This window comes from Delphinapterus leucas, chromosome 19 (genome assembly GCF_059928025.1).
Source record: "Delphinapterus leucas isolate spDelLeu-1000000601 "Yukka" chromosome 19, BTC_Dleu_Yukka2, whole genome shotgun sequence".
Classification (NCBI taxonomy): domain Eukaryota; kingdom Metazoa; phylum Chordata; class Mammalia; order Artiodactyla; family Monodontidae; genus Delphinapterus; species Delphinapterus leucas.
The window spans coordinates 6,434,243-6,453,202 of NC_143147.1; the positions used below are offsets into that span (position 1 = coordinate 6,434,243).

The following is an 18,960-nucleotide window of genomic DNA, read 5'->3' on the forward strand; positions in this document are numbered from 1 at the left end:
TTCTTTCAGTTATTTCAGGTCACCTGAAAGCAGTCATCGGAAATGGATCCCATCTGCGTGGAATTTGTTTTTAGGAAAGTACGGTTGTGGCGCTGAGAGCGATGTCAGCCCTGATGCAGCTCTGACCCTGAGTGACAGAGAGAGAAGTAAGATTGGATGGGACACCAAGTGTCCTTCAGTCCAAGGAGGGACCAGCTGGGGCATCTTCGAGCCCAAGTCGTCCTTCGGAGGACCCCCACACCTCACTGTTATGGCCCTGCCTCGGCATCAGCTGTGCAAGGACTGAATACAGACACCTCACCGTGGAGTCTGGGCTGAGCTGCTTTGTCTTTGTTGCTATTTTACAAGGTAATTGATGGAGAACAAGAGATCCTGAGGATGTGAGGGGATATGAGTGAGGGAATCAGTGGATGTGTGACAGTCTCCTGACCAGGATGTCTCTGTGTTTGCAGAGGTCCAGCTGGTGGAGTCTGAGGGAGGCTTGGTGTAGCCTGGGGGGTCTCTGAGACTCTCCTGTGCAGCCTCTGGAGTCACTTTCAGTAGCTACTGGATGAGCTGGGTGTGCCAGGCTCCAGGGAAGGGGCTGGAGTGGGTCTCATCCATTAATATTGGTACTGGTAGTGCTAACTATGCAGACTCTGTGAAGGACTGATTTGTGATCTCCAGAGACAATGCCAGGAACATGCTATATCTGCAAACGGACAGCCTGAGAGCCGTGGACAGGAACCATGCATTACTGTGCAAGAGACACAATAAAGGGAGATCAGTGTGAGCCCAGACACAAACCTCCCTGCAGGGAGACAGGAGGGGCTGGGCTGCAGGGTGTAATCAGGACACCAAGGAGTTCTCTGGATTCAGGAGCACGAGGTCTAGTCTGAGGGACAGGGCAGGTGCAGTGGTCTTGGCAGTAGATACCCTGGACAACAAATAACCCCATCTTCTCATTTATAATAAACTACTGGGCCATTGTCCAAAAATTGTCCCCTTTGGTGTAAAAGTATCTGGGAATCTCTTGCCTCAAAGATACCTAAAACATAGATCAAAATGACACATATTTCCATGTATGCTAAGACCTACAATGCCTTACTAGGGCAGTATTTATTTCCTTTGGAGTTATAGACTTTACTAATAGTAACTAAACTACACATTTTATTTTCAATACACACAATGTAGGGTCTTGGAATATCATTCAACAGAACCATCATGTCCCTGATAGGACCTAGACAGATGTTTGATATTAGAAACATAATGCTCTTCTCAAATAATTCCTTTCCAAATTCCAGTCTGGCGCATAATCCCCTGAATGTTTCTCTCCCTTTCCCCATGGCTTGATTTATTTTTTAATATATTTTAGTATCTTTCCCCCATACCAAAAGGGTTGGACACCAGATCTAGGGCACATACTCTCCTGGAAGCACTAACCATAACCTGTCCTACAGGGCAGGTGGCTCATTTGATACAGGACCCTATATGCCCACAAACAACAACAATAACAGAGACGGGTCAAGCACAGCTCACATCATCCTGATGATTGCTGATCTAATTAGTAACGGTCTAGTTGTTTTCAGTAAATTACAATTGGAAGCCCACTCTGCCACAGAGACACTGCTTCAAACAACCATGGCAAATGCTGAGACCCACATCCACTGCAACAGGAACTCACTTGGAGGTTCTCCAGTCCACATCCCAGATGATACCCGTCCAACTCAAGACCTTCCCACTGGTGATGACTTCATCCTGGATGCTAAATCCTGAGCCCCAGTAAAGCCTGTGGACGTTCCCTCTTAAAACACAAATGATGAACACAGAACCTTTACTGCTTTTCTTCTTTTGATATTGGGATTTCTACTATGTGTCTGGGCTCACCCTCTGCTTAGACCACAACCCTGGTATAATCCTTGCTCTCTGCCAAAACGTACACCCCCGTTTTCCCAAGATTAAAGCAAAGTCTGGAAGACATTACTCCTATCTGTGCCATTCTGAAAATTAATGGGGCTTTTTAGCAAATGGAACAACTGGATATCCACATGCAAAAAAGTGAATCTTGGCAAAGACCTTATAGTCTTCACAGAACTTTACTGAAAATGGTTCACAGAACTGAATGTAAAATTCAAAACTCTAAAACCTCCATGAGATAACACAGGAGAAAACCTAGATGATTTGGGGTAGAATGAATGATGACTTTTTAGGATCCATAAAATAAATCTTTGATAAGCTAGATTCTAATAAATTTTAAAACTTCTGCTCTGTGGAAGACAATGTCAAGACAATGAGAATACAAGCCACAGCCTAGGATAAATTATTTGTAACAGATTCATCTGGTAAAGTACTGTTACCCAATTATACAAAGAACACTTGAAACTCAACAATATGAAAACAGAAAACCTGATTAAAAAGTGGACCAAAGGGACTTCCCTGGTGGCGCAGTGGTTAAGAACCCGCCTGCCAATGCAGGGGACACGGGTTCGAGCCCTGGTGCCACGGAGCAACTAAGCCCGTGCGCCACAACTACTAAGCCTGCGCCCTAGAGCTCTCGTGCCACAACTACTGAGCCCATGTGCCACAACTACTGAAGCCCATACACCTAGAACCTGTGCTCTGCAACAAGAGAAGCCACTGCAATGAGAAGCCTGCGCACCGCATCGAAGAGTAGCCCCACTCACCGCAACCAGAGAAAGCTCGCACACAGCAACAAAGACCCAACACAGCCAAAAATTTTTTTTAAATTATTTAAAAAAAAATGGGTCAAAGACCTGAATAGAAACTTCACCAACGGAGATAAACAGATAGCAAATGAGCATATGAGAAGAAGCTCTGCTTCACATGTGATCAGGGAAATGCAAAGTAAAACCATGATGTGATGACTATACACAATTATTCAAACAGCCAAAATCTGGAACATGGACCACACTACATGCCGGCAAGGCTGATAAACTGTCATGACACATCGCAATTACCTGCCACATGCCGGCAAGGCTGTAGAAGGAAAGGAACTCATTCACCGCTTGTTGTAACGCAAGACGGTGCATCCACTTTGGGAGACATTTTAGCAGTTTCTATGAAAGGAAACATGCTCTTGCCATATGACCCAGCAATCGTACACCTTGGTATTTACCCAAAGACATAGAAAACATAGGTCCACGTGACAACCTGCACACAAATGTTTATATCAGCTTTATTCATGGTTGACAAAACTTGGAAGCAACCAAGATGTCCTACAGTAAGTGAAGAGATAAATAAGCTGTGGTGCATCCAAACAATAGAATATGATTTGGCAATAAAAGAATGAAAAGACACGGAAGAGGCATGCATATTACTAAGTAAAAGAAGCCAATCCGAAAAGGCTTCATATTGTAAGCTTTTAACTTTGTGATATTCTGGAAAACACAAAACTATGGAGACAGTAAAAAGATCAGTGATTGTGTAGAGTTCGGGAAGAGGAAGATGGATGAACAGGTGAAGTCAGAGGACTTTTAGGGCAGGGAAATACTCCTTATCATTCCTTAATACTGGACACACGTCATACATTTCTAAAGTCACGTGAAACGTACAAGAGTGAACCCTAAGGTAAGCTATGGACTTCGGGTAATTGCCACGTGTCGTGACAGTTTATCAGCTATAACAAATGTGCCATCTGAGGGTAGTGATGATGGTGGAGGTTGTGCATGTGGGGGGTCAGTACGTATATGGGATAGCTCTGTACTGCCCCCCATTATGCTGTAAACCTAAAACTGCTCTCAAAAAAATTAAGTCTTTATTTAAAGAAAATAATGGACGAGGCTGCGCTCTAGAGCCCACGGGCCACAACTACCGAAACCCGCACACCTAGAGCCCATGCTCTGCAACAAGAGAAGCCACTGCAATGAGAAGCCTGCGCACCACAGCAAAGAGTAGCCCCCGCTCACCACAACTAGAGAAAGCCCGCGCGCAGCAACGAAGACCCAGCGCAGCCAAAAATATAAATAAATAAATGAATGAATGAATGATTGCAGGGAGCAGAAGTTTAAAGAAGAAAGAAAATAATGGACATAAATGTTGTCTCCAGGAAGCACCGGTCTCCTTTCAGTCTACACCTTGACCCCTATGGAGCAGGACCACCCGCTCCTACTACAGCCTTGGCCGTACACAAATACTGCTACCTTTGCATAAACTTACTTACAGTTCATACTCTCAAAGGGCATAACTTCTGGACCCGTCTCCTTGACCTGAGCATATTCTAATACTCTTCACAACTCCGCCCAGGTACTGTTAGAGAGCCCCAAAACTTCAAATCTATTTTCCTGGCTAATGCCATACAAATGGGGACTTGGTGATGAGCCAGTTTACAAGGAATCTTTATATTTTTACTTGTGTTTGTTCTTCCTACTCTCATAGTAAAATGTTTTATTCCATTTAGAGTGACTTCTGCCATATTCTCTGAAAGTCACTCACGCAAAGTTCCCTTAATTTGAAGCCAGAGCACTGCAGGGACAACTGTAGCAACTATATTTTCCTATTTCTGTATTCTCAATGTTCTGATTTGGGGGGCCTTGATCTTGCACAGACTGCCCTTCCTGGGCTGCAAATTCCCGCAGGTATCAGACACCTTCCTGCAGGTGTACCTCTGATATACAAGCCACCAATCCAGAGCACATCTCTATTTTCTGTCTCTCTTACAAGCTCTCACACACCTTTCCACATTCCTCCTGACCTGGATCACCCCAGGGCCAGGTCTCAGACAACCAGGGACCGCACATGCCCAAGAGCCTGACAAAATTATTCAAGCTATCCAGTGCTAATTTTACTCAGCTTACCTACCCTGCCTCATCCATTCCAAAACCCCAATCAGGTCTCTGGTGCATGTCCAGCCCCCTCTTCTGTCTCCTGACCAACCCCAGTGCCTCCCTGAGTGGCCCCTGTGTGGTGTGTGCCCCCTGTTTCTAGGGATCTGTGAGTGTAAACTGATAATCACTTCCACATCCATGTGTCTCACCATACCTGATGAAAACAAATCTGGCTACATTTTAACACACACATACATACACACACAGGTTTTTACGTATATTTTAGCAGAAAACATACTCTGACAAGTTAAAAAAAATAACAGATGAATAATGTTTCATTTTCTTTTTGAAAGAGAATTTCTGATACTGTTTATATTTATTAAATGCCTTTCCTTCATTTAAGTTTTTTAAGTATTCATGAGTCACATATCTCTATTTTCTTTCTCCCTAAAATTAGGAAACATTTTTGTGCAACTAATAAGGTCAAGCTCCCTGGTCATAATTTTTTGTGAATCAGGTGGGTAATCAGAAGGGAACAAGTCCCACCCTGACACCACCGCAGAAACCCTGTGAGAATCACAGATTAGAGACACGGGATAACTGCCTCACTGAGATTTAATCATAAAAATATATAAGACCCCTCTCCCCCAGACGGCTAGCACAGTGCTGAGGCTCCAGGATAACACTAGTGGATGAAAGCTGTAAGTGCTACAAGACACAGACCCTCCAAGGAGGAGAACTTAGGGATGCCCAGAGACCACAGTGAGACAAAGTCCAGAACAGGAGATCAGGTTGAAGCCTCTGACACCTGCAGCTTACAGACCAAACTCAGGACCCTCGCTCGTCAGCCTCAGTCTGCTCTTCTCTCTTTCCTTAGTGTTCTGTGACAAAGTCTCCCTCCTCCTCCAGGAGTTTTTGGTGGACCCAGGTGTAATCACAATCCGGGTTCCACCGGAGACGTAGAAGACGACGCAGGTTTCCCACAGTTGGCGCAGTTGTGGGTGATTAAGCAGTGGGTCTATGTACCTGTCAGATGCTGGGGTCTTAGGTCCACAGGGAAGGTGGTCAAGAGGAAAGATGGCCAGCAGGATTGAGCCCGAGGATGGAGAAACTTCTGGTGATGAGGTGTCCTGCAAAAGCCAGGGCATCCCTCACGGAGCTGACCTAGCTCATCTTCCTGCTACTGTCCCACCCACCTGGTGACCCAGTAGAAGAGCATCACCTGAGTCAGCTGACAACAATGCTGCCTCTTCCTCCTCAGACTTCTCAGGGTCTTCCTTCCTGCAGGAGGGGTCTCTGGGGTCCCTCAGGTGCAGCACTATGAGTGATAAATGTTGTGACTGTGCCCCACTTCTGACAGTGTGGGGCAAGCCTGTACCCTTCCCATGGGGCAATTGCAGTGTCCAGAGTCTTCAAGAACAGGCAAACCCAACGTGCATGCACACTCCAGTCTCCACTTTACTGTGTTTGCTTTTGTTTGTCAAAGGAAGTCACACACTCAAGCCTAGGGTCAGTGTGTGTCAGGGCACGGAGGGCACTGCCCATGTGCTAGTTATAGAAAAGAAGAAATTTCAAGTGCATTACTATGATAATTAGCCACTGTGTGTTTGTGTGTGCGTGTGTGTCTGTATTATTGGGATATTAGATGTTATGTGTGCATTGAGATCCATGGCTTCTATATGCAGGTGTTCTCTGACATAATATGAAACCAGAGGAGCCCAAAGGAAATGAGAGGAACGCCCAAAGCCCCTGATTGACTCACACGACTGTCAACTGTATCAATGCATCTGCCACCTCCAAGGAAAGGGCTCCCCTGTGGTTTCATAAAATCCTTGCTTGGGGTCTCCCTGTAAAGTATGGGGGTTTGGTAAGGCCGATTCACTATTTCAAGAGATGATGTAGAAAGAATATGGTGTCACTGTAAAAGGATTCTGAAGGCAAGGCACAGCCATTGAATACTGGACTGGAGATACTGAGGTAAATACAATGTGAGACCAGGCAGGACCCTTCCCTGCAGGGTGGTACTGGGGGTGCTCAGGACCCACCCAGCACAGGATTGCAGTCCCAGGAGAAGATGCAGAAGGAACTGAGGAGTGGTTTCCTCTCAGGGACTGAGTCTTCTCTTTTCAGCTAAAACAAATCTAAATTAAGAGTTGGTAAGGACTGCTTACTCCTGTGTGACTAATATTGGATTCTATTGGGAACACATACCCAACTCAATAAGGCAATGAGAACTGTATTTAACAGGTAAATTTGTAGGCCTTCTAGATATCCTAATTCTTAGAAGTGGAAAACAGGATTTTTTTAATCCAATGGGTGCACAGTTTGGGGAGACAGTCTGACCCTAGGAGTAACATTTAGTTATCAAAGCTCAGAACATGTTCAGGTTGTTTCCCTGTCATTCAAAGGTGGGTTCATAAAGAGAAGCATGGGGGTTCCCTGGTGGCGCAGTGGTTGAGAGTTCACCTGCCGATGCAAGGGGCACGGGTTCGTGCCCCGGTCCGGGAAGATCCCACATGCCACGGAGCGGCTGGGCCCGTGAGCCATGGCCGCTAAGCCTGTGCGTCCAGAGCCTGTGCTCCACAATGGGAGAGGCCACAACAGTGAGAGGCCCGCGTACCAGAAAAAAAAAAAAAAAGAGAGAGAGAGGCATGTCCTGTGGGGCTTCTTTCTCAGTTTGAAGAACTCTGTCTGCACAGAGGTCAAGGATGTGATGGGGGACACATATTCTCAGACGAGGATTAGGACTTGGGCCTTGGCATCCCACTGAGTATGGCCCATGGGATATCCATCTTTCCTTGGCTAGACAGGCACTGGATATGAAATATTCTGCCTCATCAATGGGCAAATAAGTTGAGATACCCTAGGTGAAATATGGGTATGTCTTGCCCTGAGAGCATCATCCAACAACCACGTAGCATCCTCCACAGAAGTCTCTCAGCCCTCACCACAGGCTGGACTGGCAGGGTCCTCTTCTGGCACCAGTGGCTACGTGGAAGGAACTTCCCAGTCCCTGGGCTGAAACCTCCTCCTGAGTATGTCAGAAACCCCGAGGGAGAGGTTGGCTGTGCTGGGGCTGAGGAGGTGACAGAGATGTTTAGGTTGAAGGTGCCTCAGAAAATGGGTTTATGTAATTGAAATTACCCAATAGATATGAGTATTCACTAATTATTTTGGAAATTTTCCATAAACCAATCACCATACGAGCAAAATTCAGAGACTGGAAAATGGTTCAAATAAATAAAGCTGATATAAGCATTCCCATGAAGGCATTTGTGTGAACATAAAATTTTTTTTTTTTATTGGCTATGATGGGTCTTCGTTGCTGTGCGCGGGCTTTCTCTAGTTGAGGCAAGTGAGGGCTACTCTTCGTTGTGGTGCATGAGCTCATTGCAGTGGCTTCTCTTGCTGTGGAGCATGGGCTCTAGGCACGCGGGCTTCACTAGTTGTGGCACGCGGGCTCAGCAGTTGTGGCTCGCGGGCTCTAGAGCGCAGGCTCAGTAGCTGTGGCGCACGGGCTTAGTTGCTCCGCGGCACGTGGGATCCTCCCAGCCCAGGGCTCAAACCCGTGTCCCCTGCATTGGCAGGCAGATTCTTAACCACTGTGCCACCAGAAAAGTCCAAACATAAAATTTTAAATCAGTTGGGTAGGTACTTTGTAGCCCACTCCTCAGTCACATGGTAAGTGTATGTTTAACTCCATAAGAAACTGTTAAAATGTCTTCCAAGTTCGTAATGCTCCACTTCCTGCCAGAATTTGATTTTTTGCATGGGTTTATTCAGAATCTACCCTCCTTATAACAGAACATACTTGGAAATATTGGCCATGTAACCAAGGCTTTGACTGGACTGTCATATTTTAGAGTGATGTGTATAAAATCAGATGTGTCCTGAGAGTTCAAGACACTAAAGTTGATTTTTATTGCCAATGGTTACAAAGACATCTCAGGATAACTGGCCTGCATCCTGGCTCATGTGGTACCCAGCCTTACAGGAAAGTAAGGAAAGGCACTTCTTGATAGGACCAGGAACCTTAGAATATTTTATAGAAGAGATAATGATGACAGAAGACAGGAATTCACCCAAATCTATAGCTACTGCATATGAGGTCTGGTGGTAAGTTCTCGGCATGTCTTCCTAACCTCAAGAGGCTTTTAAGACTACAACCTGAGATTCCTTAAGAAAAATTCAACCAAAACATACTAAAATGTTCATGTGGTCAGTAATCATTCTTGCTGAACATGTGTGAATAATCAGGCCAAATCTAATTAGAACAGATGAATTTTGTAAAAAAGGATAACCTTACTTTGTTAAGGTTTCATCACAAGTAGGGTGACTATATGGAGAGATTTTATGTTTCAGTAGAAAACCACAGCCAGTCCTATTGGGTTATCAGATTCCAGCCCAGTTAATTTTCTGAGAAGGTATTTATCTACCTGTAAATTTGTTTTGATCCTGCCATTTCTCATATTTAGTTGGCCCTTAACAAATTCTCACCTCTTGTAGCTGCCTTCACTATCTGGCTACGTCTCTCCAAAGTAATGTTCCGAATTTTATCCCACCCTCCAGAATTCACATCATGAAGAACCAAAACGTGACTACCCAGATCCTCACTGTGACTCTAAGTTGTCTGTAGCTGATCTTCCCCCCAGTACCTAATGAAGCCGTGTGAGCTGATGCAGGACAACTTGACAAAAACTTCAAAGAAACTTCAGAAGATGGTATGCGAATAACCTTGGTGCCTGGAGCTGCCGCTGTGTACGCTCCTGTGTGGTTCACCTAATTTCTGCACCTTTTAGTCTCTGCTCCAGGAAATACCATGACTGTGGACAATCTTATCAAAATCCCTCTGATGTCTATGCCACCACCTGGAACATTCAGTAAATCCATCCAAGAAATCCATCAGACTGGCACTGATGTTGGCACTCCACCATCTAAAGATATTTTGTGCCAAATGTCTAGAAATTTTCTTGATTAGCTGCACTCTGGACTAAGAAATTGTCATTTCAGTCTGCCTCAACCATTAATCTTTTTTTTAACATCTTTATTGGAGTATAATTGCTTTACAATGGTGTGTTAGTTTCTGCTTTATAACAAAGTGAATCAGTTATACATATACATATGTTCCCATATCTCTTCCCTCCTGCGTCTCCCTCCCTCCCACCTTCCCTATCCCACCCCTCTAGGTGGTCACAAAGCACCCAGCTGATCTCCCTGTGCTATGCGGCTGCTTCCCACTAGCTATCAATTTTACGTTTGGTAGTGTATATATGTCCATGCCACTCTCTCACTCTGTCCCAGCTTACCCTTCCCCCTCCCCATATCCTCAAGTCCATTCTCTAGTAGGTCTGTGTCTTTATTCCCGTCTTGCCCCTAAGTTCTTCATGACCTTTTTTTTTTCCTTAGATTCCATATATATGCGTTAGCATACGGTATTTGTTTTTCTCTTTCTGACTTACTTCACTCTGTATGACAGACTCTAGGTCCATCCACCTCACTACAAATAACTCAGTTTCGTTTCTTTTTACGGCTGAGTAGTATTCCATTGTATACATGTGCCACATCTTCTTTATCCATTCATCTGTTGATGGACACTTAGGTTGCTTCCATGTCCTGGCTATTGTAAACAGAGCTGCAATGAACACTTTGGTACATTACTCTTTTTTTTTTTTTTTTTGCAGCACACGGGCCTCTCACTGTTGTGGCGCACAGGCTCCGGACGCACAGGCTCAGCAGCCATGGCTCACAGGCCCAGCCGCTCCGCAGCATGTGGGATCTTCCAGGACCGGAGCACGAATCTGTGTCCCCTGCATCGGCAGGCGGACTCTCAACCACTGCGCCACCAGGGAAGCCCCTGAGGGTTGTCTTTTGGTGTTGTTTAGGGTTTCCTTTGCTGTGCAAAAGCTTTTAATGGTGAAAAACTGAAACCATTTCCACTAAGATCAGGAACAAGACAAGGTTGCCCACTCTCACCACTATTATTCAACATAGTTTTGGAAGTTTTAGCCACAGCAATCAGAGAAGAAAAAGAAATAAAAGGAATCCAAACTGGAAAAGAAGAAGTAAAGCTGTCACTGTTTGCAGATGACATGATACTATACATAGAGAATCCTAAAGATGCTACCAGAAAATTACTAGAGCTAATCAATGAATTTGGTAAAGTAGCAGGATACAAAATTAATGCACAGAAATCTTTGGCATTCCTATACACTAATGATGAAAAATCTGAAAGTGAAATTAAGAAAACACTCCCATTTACCATTGCAACAAGAAGAATAAAATATCTAGGAATAAACCTACCTAAGGAGACAAAAGACCTGTATGCAGAAAATTATAAGACACTGATGAAAGAAATTAAAGATGATACAAATAGATGGCGAGATATACCATGTTCTTGGATTGGAAGAATCAACATTGTGAAAATGAATCTACTACCCAAAGCAATCTACAGATTCAATGCAATCCCTATCAAACTACCACTGGCATTTTTCACAGAACTAGAACAAAAAAATTTCACAATTTGTATGGAAACACAAAAGACCCCGAATAGCCAAAGCAATCTTGAGAACGAAAAATGCAGCTGGAGTAATCAGGCTCCCTGACTTCAGACTATACTACAAAGCTACGGTAATCAAGACAGTATGGTACTGGCACAAAAACAGAAATATAGATCAATGGAACAGGATAGAAAGCCCAGAGATAAACCCACACACATATGGTCACCTTATCTTTGATAACAGAGGCAAGAATATACAGTGGAGAAAAGACAGCCTCTTCAATAAGTGGTGCTGGGAAAACTGGACAGGTACATGTAAAAGTATGAAATTAGAACACTCCCTAACACCACACATGAAAATAAACTCAAAATGGATTAAAGACCTAAATGTAAGGCCAGACACTATCAAACTCTTAGAGGAGAACATAGGCAGAACACTCTATGACATAAATCACAGCAAGATCCTTTTTGACCCACCTCCTAGAGAAATGGAAATAAAAATAAAGCTCAACCATTAATCTTTGCTTTTATTTTACTCTCTTGATAATCCCCCTTATTGCAGGTTTAAAGGCTCACACCATACAAACAATATCCTCTACTATAAACTCTCAACACACAGTACAGGAGGCCCTTAACAATCAAAAACCCACTGAACAAGAAATGGACTTCTATTGTACAGAGGAAAGAAGAATGCCTCTTCTTACCTTGAGCCAGAAAGGTGGATTGACAAAGACTCCCTCCTTGATCAAACTTTAGTGACGCTCCTCTGAACTCCCTTCTTGAGGAGACCTCAACCTTGGCCTGCCTTTAGTAAGACTCCTACTAAGTCAATTTACTGAGAATTTCTCCACCCTTGATATGTGATCAAATTCCTGATCTTCCACCTTTGAGATATAAGACCTTGACTGCATTTAGCAAGAACCTCTTAAGCCAGTTTAAGAAGATCCTCTGACCTTTGTTACCTCCTATAAGTGAGTTTACATCTGATCACTCTGCCAGCTGGTATAAATCCCCACTTGTCCCTGTTGTATTTGGAGTTTAGTCCAGTCTTCCTCGTGTTGCAGTAGTATTGAATAAAGTCTCACTTGCTATTTTTATAAGTTTTATAATTTGTTGTTCTTTAACCCAAGTTCTTTGCTTTCAAATTACACTGGTGGGGCAGGCATAGGATAGAGTTTCCCATTCCCAAAGCAAAAAAGGAAAATGATGTAAACCAGGTGTCAAGCAAGTCAGAAAGAAACAGAGCAAATTCTATTGGATTTTAAGATAAGAAAAAAAAAATGTATTGGCTCTATCAAGGAGGAAGAAATTTTCCTCTACGTTTCTAGGTCCTTCTGGCTGGTCTAAAAATTAAATTGACATGAAACAGATGAAAAGGAAAAATTCCAATAAACACTCAATAATATGTATACATGGGAGAGACCCAGGAAACCTGAGTAACTCACCTTAAATATCATCTTAAGGTAAAGACGAAAGAGCAGGTTGGGGTTAGTGGTTTGGGACTTCAAAGGGGAAGAAGGCAATTCACATGAAAATGGAAAAGTAGATGTTTGATAAATAAATGTTTGCTGGGCCAGTGGAGACAATGGGACACAGAGTGGACTCTGATCTCTAGGCCCTGCTGAGTCTCCTGGCCCCCACACCACCACACCCAGCCCATGTTTTTTGCACATATTTCTGCTGACAGCTCTATTTTGGTAACAGGTCCTCTATCTAAATTCTATAGGTAGCTAAGGGGGAGGTCAGAATTTCTTCCTGACTCTTCTGTTCTTAAAAAGAATAACCTTAATTTAATCCTCAAGACAATGAGACACACTAGGGTGGCAAATTTTGCTCCCTTTCATCTGCATGCTCTGTCCTCTGGGCCCACCTGTCTGTGACCCTGGCACCTCAGCCTGTGCCCTCTGAACACTGGGTGGCAGTAGCAACCAAGCGAGCCACTCCGTCTGTCCCTGTCCTCAACTCAGTCTTTCTCTAATCCATCCCATTTGGTTATTTCAGTCCAGAGGAACATTGTGTCTGCTACTGTCAGACTCTCAAAACCCTTCTTGGCCTTCTATGCAATTCATGAGATTCAGGTCATCAGACAAGAGGATCCTCCACAGGCCTTTCCTGTATGACCACATAGCTATTCCTGGTTCTGCTGAGATGGTTGACTGTATGAATCACAGGCATCAACCCTTTAGCAAAAGTTTTTCCAGGCACACCCTTGGCTCTATTTCAAAAGTAGGTTATCTGGATAGACTGAGATGTTTCCAAAACTTCAGGATTTCTTTCTGCTTTTCTTAATAATTGTCTCTTCACTTTACTTTCTCTTCTCATAACTGCAAGCATCAAGAAGAAATCAGGCCATACTTTCTTCAATAGTTTGCTTAGAAATCTCTTCAGCTAAACATCCAAAATCATCACACTCAAGTTCTAATTTGTACACGCAACCTAATACTATTCAGAAAAGTTTTCTGCCACTTTATTACAAGGTTCACCTTTCCACATGTTTTCAATGGCATGTTCTCCATTTCCATCTGAGATATCACCAACATTCATTTGTTTATGCTTATATATGTATTTCTAAGAATACAGAAGCTTTCTCTCAGCTTTCCTCTTTCATTTCTGATCCCTCACCATAATCTCCATCAATGTACATTTTCTACCAACAGGTCTTCCAATCTATCTGAGCTTTTCCTACTAAGCACACCAACACCAGCCTCTTTTCATTACCCAAATCTAAAAATATTTCCACATGTGTAGGTAAGTGTTAAGCAGCCTTCCTCTTCCTGATACCAAAATCTTTATTATTTTCTAGGGCTGCCATATGAAATACCACACACTGAGCAGCTATACGCGATAGAAATTTATTATCTCACAGATCTGGAGGCTTGAAGGAAATGTGATGTGTCAGCCAAGTCGATTTGACATGTTGGCCAAGTCAAACATAATTGTCCCTCACAGCCCTGTCTGTCAAGCCTCTCTCTGTGGCTTGACAATGACCAGATGCAATCCAGAAAGTGAAAAGACAGCCCACATAATGGAAGAAAATATTTCCACATTATATATCTGATGAGTCTTTCTTTATCCAGTGTATATCAAGAACCTTCATAACTCATCAACAAAAACAAGCAACCCAATTTTAAATATGGACAGAGGACTTAAATAGACCCTTTTTTGCACAAGACATGAAAATGGTCAACAAGCAGATGACAAGACAGGAGGGAAATGCAAATTAAAACCACATGCAATAACTCCTTCACACACTCTAAAATGGTCATCATCAAGAGAATTAAAAATAACAAATGTTGGCAACAATGCAGAGAAACTGGAACCTTTAAACATGACTTGCGGAAATGGAAAAGGGTGCAACCTATGTTTACAATATGAATGTACAACTACCATATGGTTCAACACCTCCACTCCTAGATAGAGACCCCAAAGAACTGAAAACAGGTGTACATATATATTGATAGCTGCACTATTCACAAGAGCCAAAAGGAAGAAACAATGCAAACGTCCATCAGTGGGTAAATGGATAAACATAATGGGGTTGGTCCATAAACCGCCATGTTATTCTGGCATGAAAGGAATAAAGTGAAATGGTGCAGCCCCTGTGGAAGACAGGATGGCAGCTCCTCAAAAAGGTAAACACAGAATTAACATATGATCCATCAATTCCACATCAGGGTATATACCCAAAAGACTAAAAGCAGGGACTGGAAGAGATAAGGGTACACCCATACTCACAGCAGCATTAATCACAATAGCAAAAGGTGGAAGTGATCCAAGTGTCCATTGATGGATGAGCGGATAAACTAAATGTGGTATACACACAAAAGAATGTCATTCGGCCTTAAAAATTAAGGAACTTCTGACACGTGCTACAACATATATGAGCCTTGAAGTCACTAAGATAAGTGAAATAGGGCTTCCCTGGTGGCGAAGTGGTTGAGAGTCCGCCTGCCGGTGCAGGGGACACGGGTTTGTGCCGCGGTCCGGGAGGATCCCACATGCCGGGAAGCGGCTGGGCCCGTGAGCCATGGCCGCTGAGCCTGCGCGTCCGGAGCCTGTGCTCCGCAACGGGAGAGGCCACAACAGTGAGAGGTCCGCGTACCGCAAAAAAAAAAAAAAAAAGATAAGTGAAATAACTCCGTCACAAAAGGACAAAAATGATATGATTCCACTTATATGAGGTACCCAGAAAAGTCAAATTCAGAGAGAGAAAGTAGAATGTGGTTGCCCTCAGGGGCTGAGGGGAATTCGTGTTTAACGGCTACAGAGTTTCACCGGTGAAAACTGAAAAGATCTGAATGTGGATGGTGAGGATGTTTGTACAACAATGTGAGTGTGGTTAATGCCATAGAATGGTGTACTTAAAATAGTTTAAATGGTAAATGATCGATACATTTAATCACACACACACAAAATAAATGAAGTACTGATACATGTGACAATACAGAAAAGCCACCCAGATCATACTCATCTTGTGTGCTTTAAATCCATCAGGGTTGTGAAAATGAGGGAAAGTATCAGTAATTGTTCCAGAAAAAGAAACCTGGATCAGAATGGGAAAAGACATTCCCCTAGAGCTGGAGCAGCTGGTGAAAGTTGAAGTGGGCCTGTGGATTGGACTGCAATGTGGAAACCATCATAATTTCCTCATTTGGAGGTTACGTGGTGGTTCCCTGGAAGGGGGGCCCCGTTTTGGGTAAAATGCACTGGAGTATTTTGTGTTCAGTGGCTAAAGCAGCAAAGCAAGGAAGTCTGGGTAATCTGAGTGTGCAGACACACAGTACCTTGTTCTGCTATTACAAGTTTCTGTAGGTTTGGAGTTACTGCAAAGTCAATAACTTTCCAAAACACCATGTCAAGACCACACCAGAAAGGCAGAGAAAATATTACACTTCCTTATGGAGGCCAAGCCTTAACCCAGATCCACAAAGTCATGAACCTAACTGCCCTTATAGGAGTCCACATGGAATTGACAGGCACTGTGGGAAGATTCTAGTAGGAGACACTGTGTCTTTGGTGTTGTGGATGACCTAAATATGACAGAAACAGTGGGATTTTCGAGTTCCAGTTTTCTACATCGCTCTACCAAAAAACTATTAGAAATAATAAATGAACTCAGTGAAGTTACAAAATCAATACACAGAAAATCAACTGCATTTCTAAACACTAATCACGAACCATCAGAAAGAGGGAAAAAACAAAAGCTATTTACAATTCCATCAAAAAGCACAAAATACCTAGAATAAATTTAACGAAGGACGTGAAAGACCCGCACACCGAAAACTTGAAGAAACTGAAGACACAGTCAATGGAAAGATGGCCCGTGCTCATGGAACGCAAGAATTCATCGTGTTAAAACGTCCATTCTTCCCAAAGCAATGTACACAGTGAGCGTAACTCCTGCCGAAATTCCAATGGTAGTTTTCACAGAAACAGAGCAAATCCTCCTAACGTGTGTGTGGCGCCGCAAAGGACCCCGAAGCGACCCTGAGCAAGGAGAACGGGCTGGAGGCATCTCCCTCCCTGACTCCACACTCCGCTGAGAAGCTACAGTCCCCAAACTGTGCGGAACTGGCACAAAGACAGGCGCACGGTCCCGAGGGACGGGACGCAGAGCCCAGAATCCACCCCGCACGCGTGGGGCCGTTCATTTATGACAAAGGGGCCAAGGACGCACCGAGGGGAAGGGCAGGCCCCGCAATAAATGGTGCTGGGAAAACTGGCCACCCCATACCACATGCTGGCTACACAGCACGCCGAAGTGACTAAAAACCCAGCTTCGCACACCAAGCCCTTCCTGGGTCGCATGAAGACGCACCCCCGTCAGCCGTCAGTCGCCCACAGGAAGCTTCTCCCCACTTCTTCTCACCTTTTCCTCCCGGCGTCGCCTGGGTCCTCAGGAAACCCAGCTTCCGTCAGCGTGGACACAGGCCTGCTGTGTCCGAAACCCCAGCGAGTCCTAAGGAGACTGAATTGCTGTCAGCAGAGACGCTGAGCCGGGCGTCCCAGCCGAAGCCTCGGCGGTGCCTGAGGAGACACAACTCCTCTCAGCTGCAGTCAGGGAGGGGGAACACGCATGCGCCCTGGGTCGGAGAGGCCAGCTCAGCGCCACCGTGTGGTCAGTGCAGGAACTGCAGGCCGCGCGTCCCTCACAGTTCACAGGACACAGCGCTCCCTGCAGGCAGAACTGCGAACACATCCAACTTTGGGCGTTCACTGACACGGAGACTGTGTCCCATAACTTCTCCAAAAATAGTTAAGGAGCCGTTAACTGGAAACCGTATGACATGAAATGGAGGTAGACACGAACTTTACAACTTATGCCAACTCATTCAAAATTATTCTTAGACACATTTAAAAGGCACAACTTCAAAATTATAGAAGAAAACATAGGAGAAAATCTACATGAACTTGTGTTTGATTAGGTAGATCATGATCTTTGGGTTTTAACACACAATACGAAAAGGAAATCCACGAAAAAAGAGCAAGTAATATCATGGACTTTATAAACTTAAAGATTTCTACTCTGTGAAAGACCTTATTCAGAAAATCAAAAGACAAGCCAGAAGCTGGGAGAAAAATATTTGAAAACACATATCTAATAAAGGATTTGTCTCAAATATACAAAGACCTCTAACACAAGCAACCCCACTAAAAACAGGTAAAGATATGAACGGACGCCTGGACAAAGAAGACATACAGACAGTATTTAAAAATGCTCAGTATCATACACCATTAGGGAATTACGAATTAATACAAAACCTAGATATCACTGTACATCTATTAGAACTGCTGAACCCCAAGAAAATGACAATGCTAGTTACTGCAAGGTGAGGAACAACAGGAACTCTCCCCGCTTACCGGTGGAATGCACGTTCAGCTAATTTGTAAGACAGTTTGGCAGGTTTTTCCCTCCTCTTTGCCTTGTAGCTGGTCTTTCCTTTCTCAGACATGACTTGGAGTCTTGGAAAGAAATGCTGATTCTGTGAGGTTGGCTTTTTCAAGTGGTTTCCTTCCCTCTGGTCCTGAAGCAGAAGGTTGGGGCCAAAGATGACTTGATGTTGCCAGGGATGGGCCAGAGTGGGGAGAAGTCGGACCTGGGACAGTTTGCTGCCGTCCACCTCCCGGGCTTAATACCCCCTCACTCACCTAGAACTGGAATTCCTAGCCATCCGTTTATGACAGGAGGAGATGGGGTAGCGGGAGGCCAAGGGGGTCATTTCAGCACCACGGATGTCTCCTTGTGTCAGAGCCACACACCCAGGTAGCTCTGCTCTGCGGGCTGGATCCCCTTAGAAATTACATCTAGGCTCAGAGATTGTTAGTTCTCCATTCCAGCTTCCATGCCAGCAACCCCTCTGGTTGTGCTCACGCCGTGTACGTGCCATGGACGGAGGCCAGCCCTAGGAGTTGATCGCCACCCGGCAGCAGCAGCAGGAAGTGTGACTCGAGCCATGGAGGGGAGTTTATAGGAGGTTCTCAGCTACAAGCCAAGTCACTGGGCTGTGAGTTGCTGCTCCATAAGTCGTGGCTTTATTTTCTGGAAAACTTACTTGTGGGGGCAGCCTTCTCTGTCAACTCAGGTTTTCAAAAATATCTACTTTGATTTGCTGCCAACTAATGTAATATGATAGAACCCAATTTGATCTTATTAACGTTGATGAGGTTGAATTAGCTAACGTCAGGCCCATTTCCAAAGTG

General features: G+C 44.2%; 1 long non-coding RNA gene across 10 annotated transcripts in view; it reads right to left on the reverse strand.

The window, feature by feature from the left end:
• Nucleotides 1-18,612, reverse strand: part of LOC111171078 (uncharacterized) — a 108,427-nt gene extending 89,815 nt beyond the window's left edge. For 4 of the 10 annotated variants that reach the window (XR_016388802.1, XR_016388801.1, XR_016388799.1 and 1 more), the window contains exons 1-2: nucleotides 17,129-18,610; nucleotides 24-127 (exon numbers count right to left, since the gene is read on the reverse strand). This is a non-coding gene — a long non-coding RNA (uncharacterized LOC111171078). The other 6 variants (XR_016388807.1, XR_016388806.1, XR_016388804.1 and 3 more) reach the window with 5 other exon arrangements.
• Nucleotides 18,613-18,960: the final 348 nt, after the last annotated feature.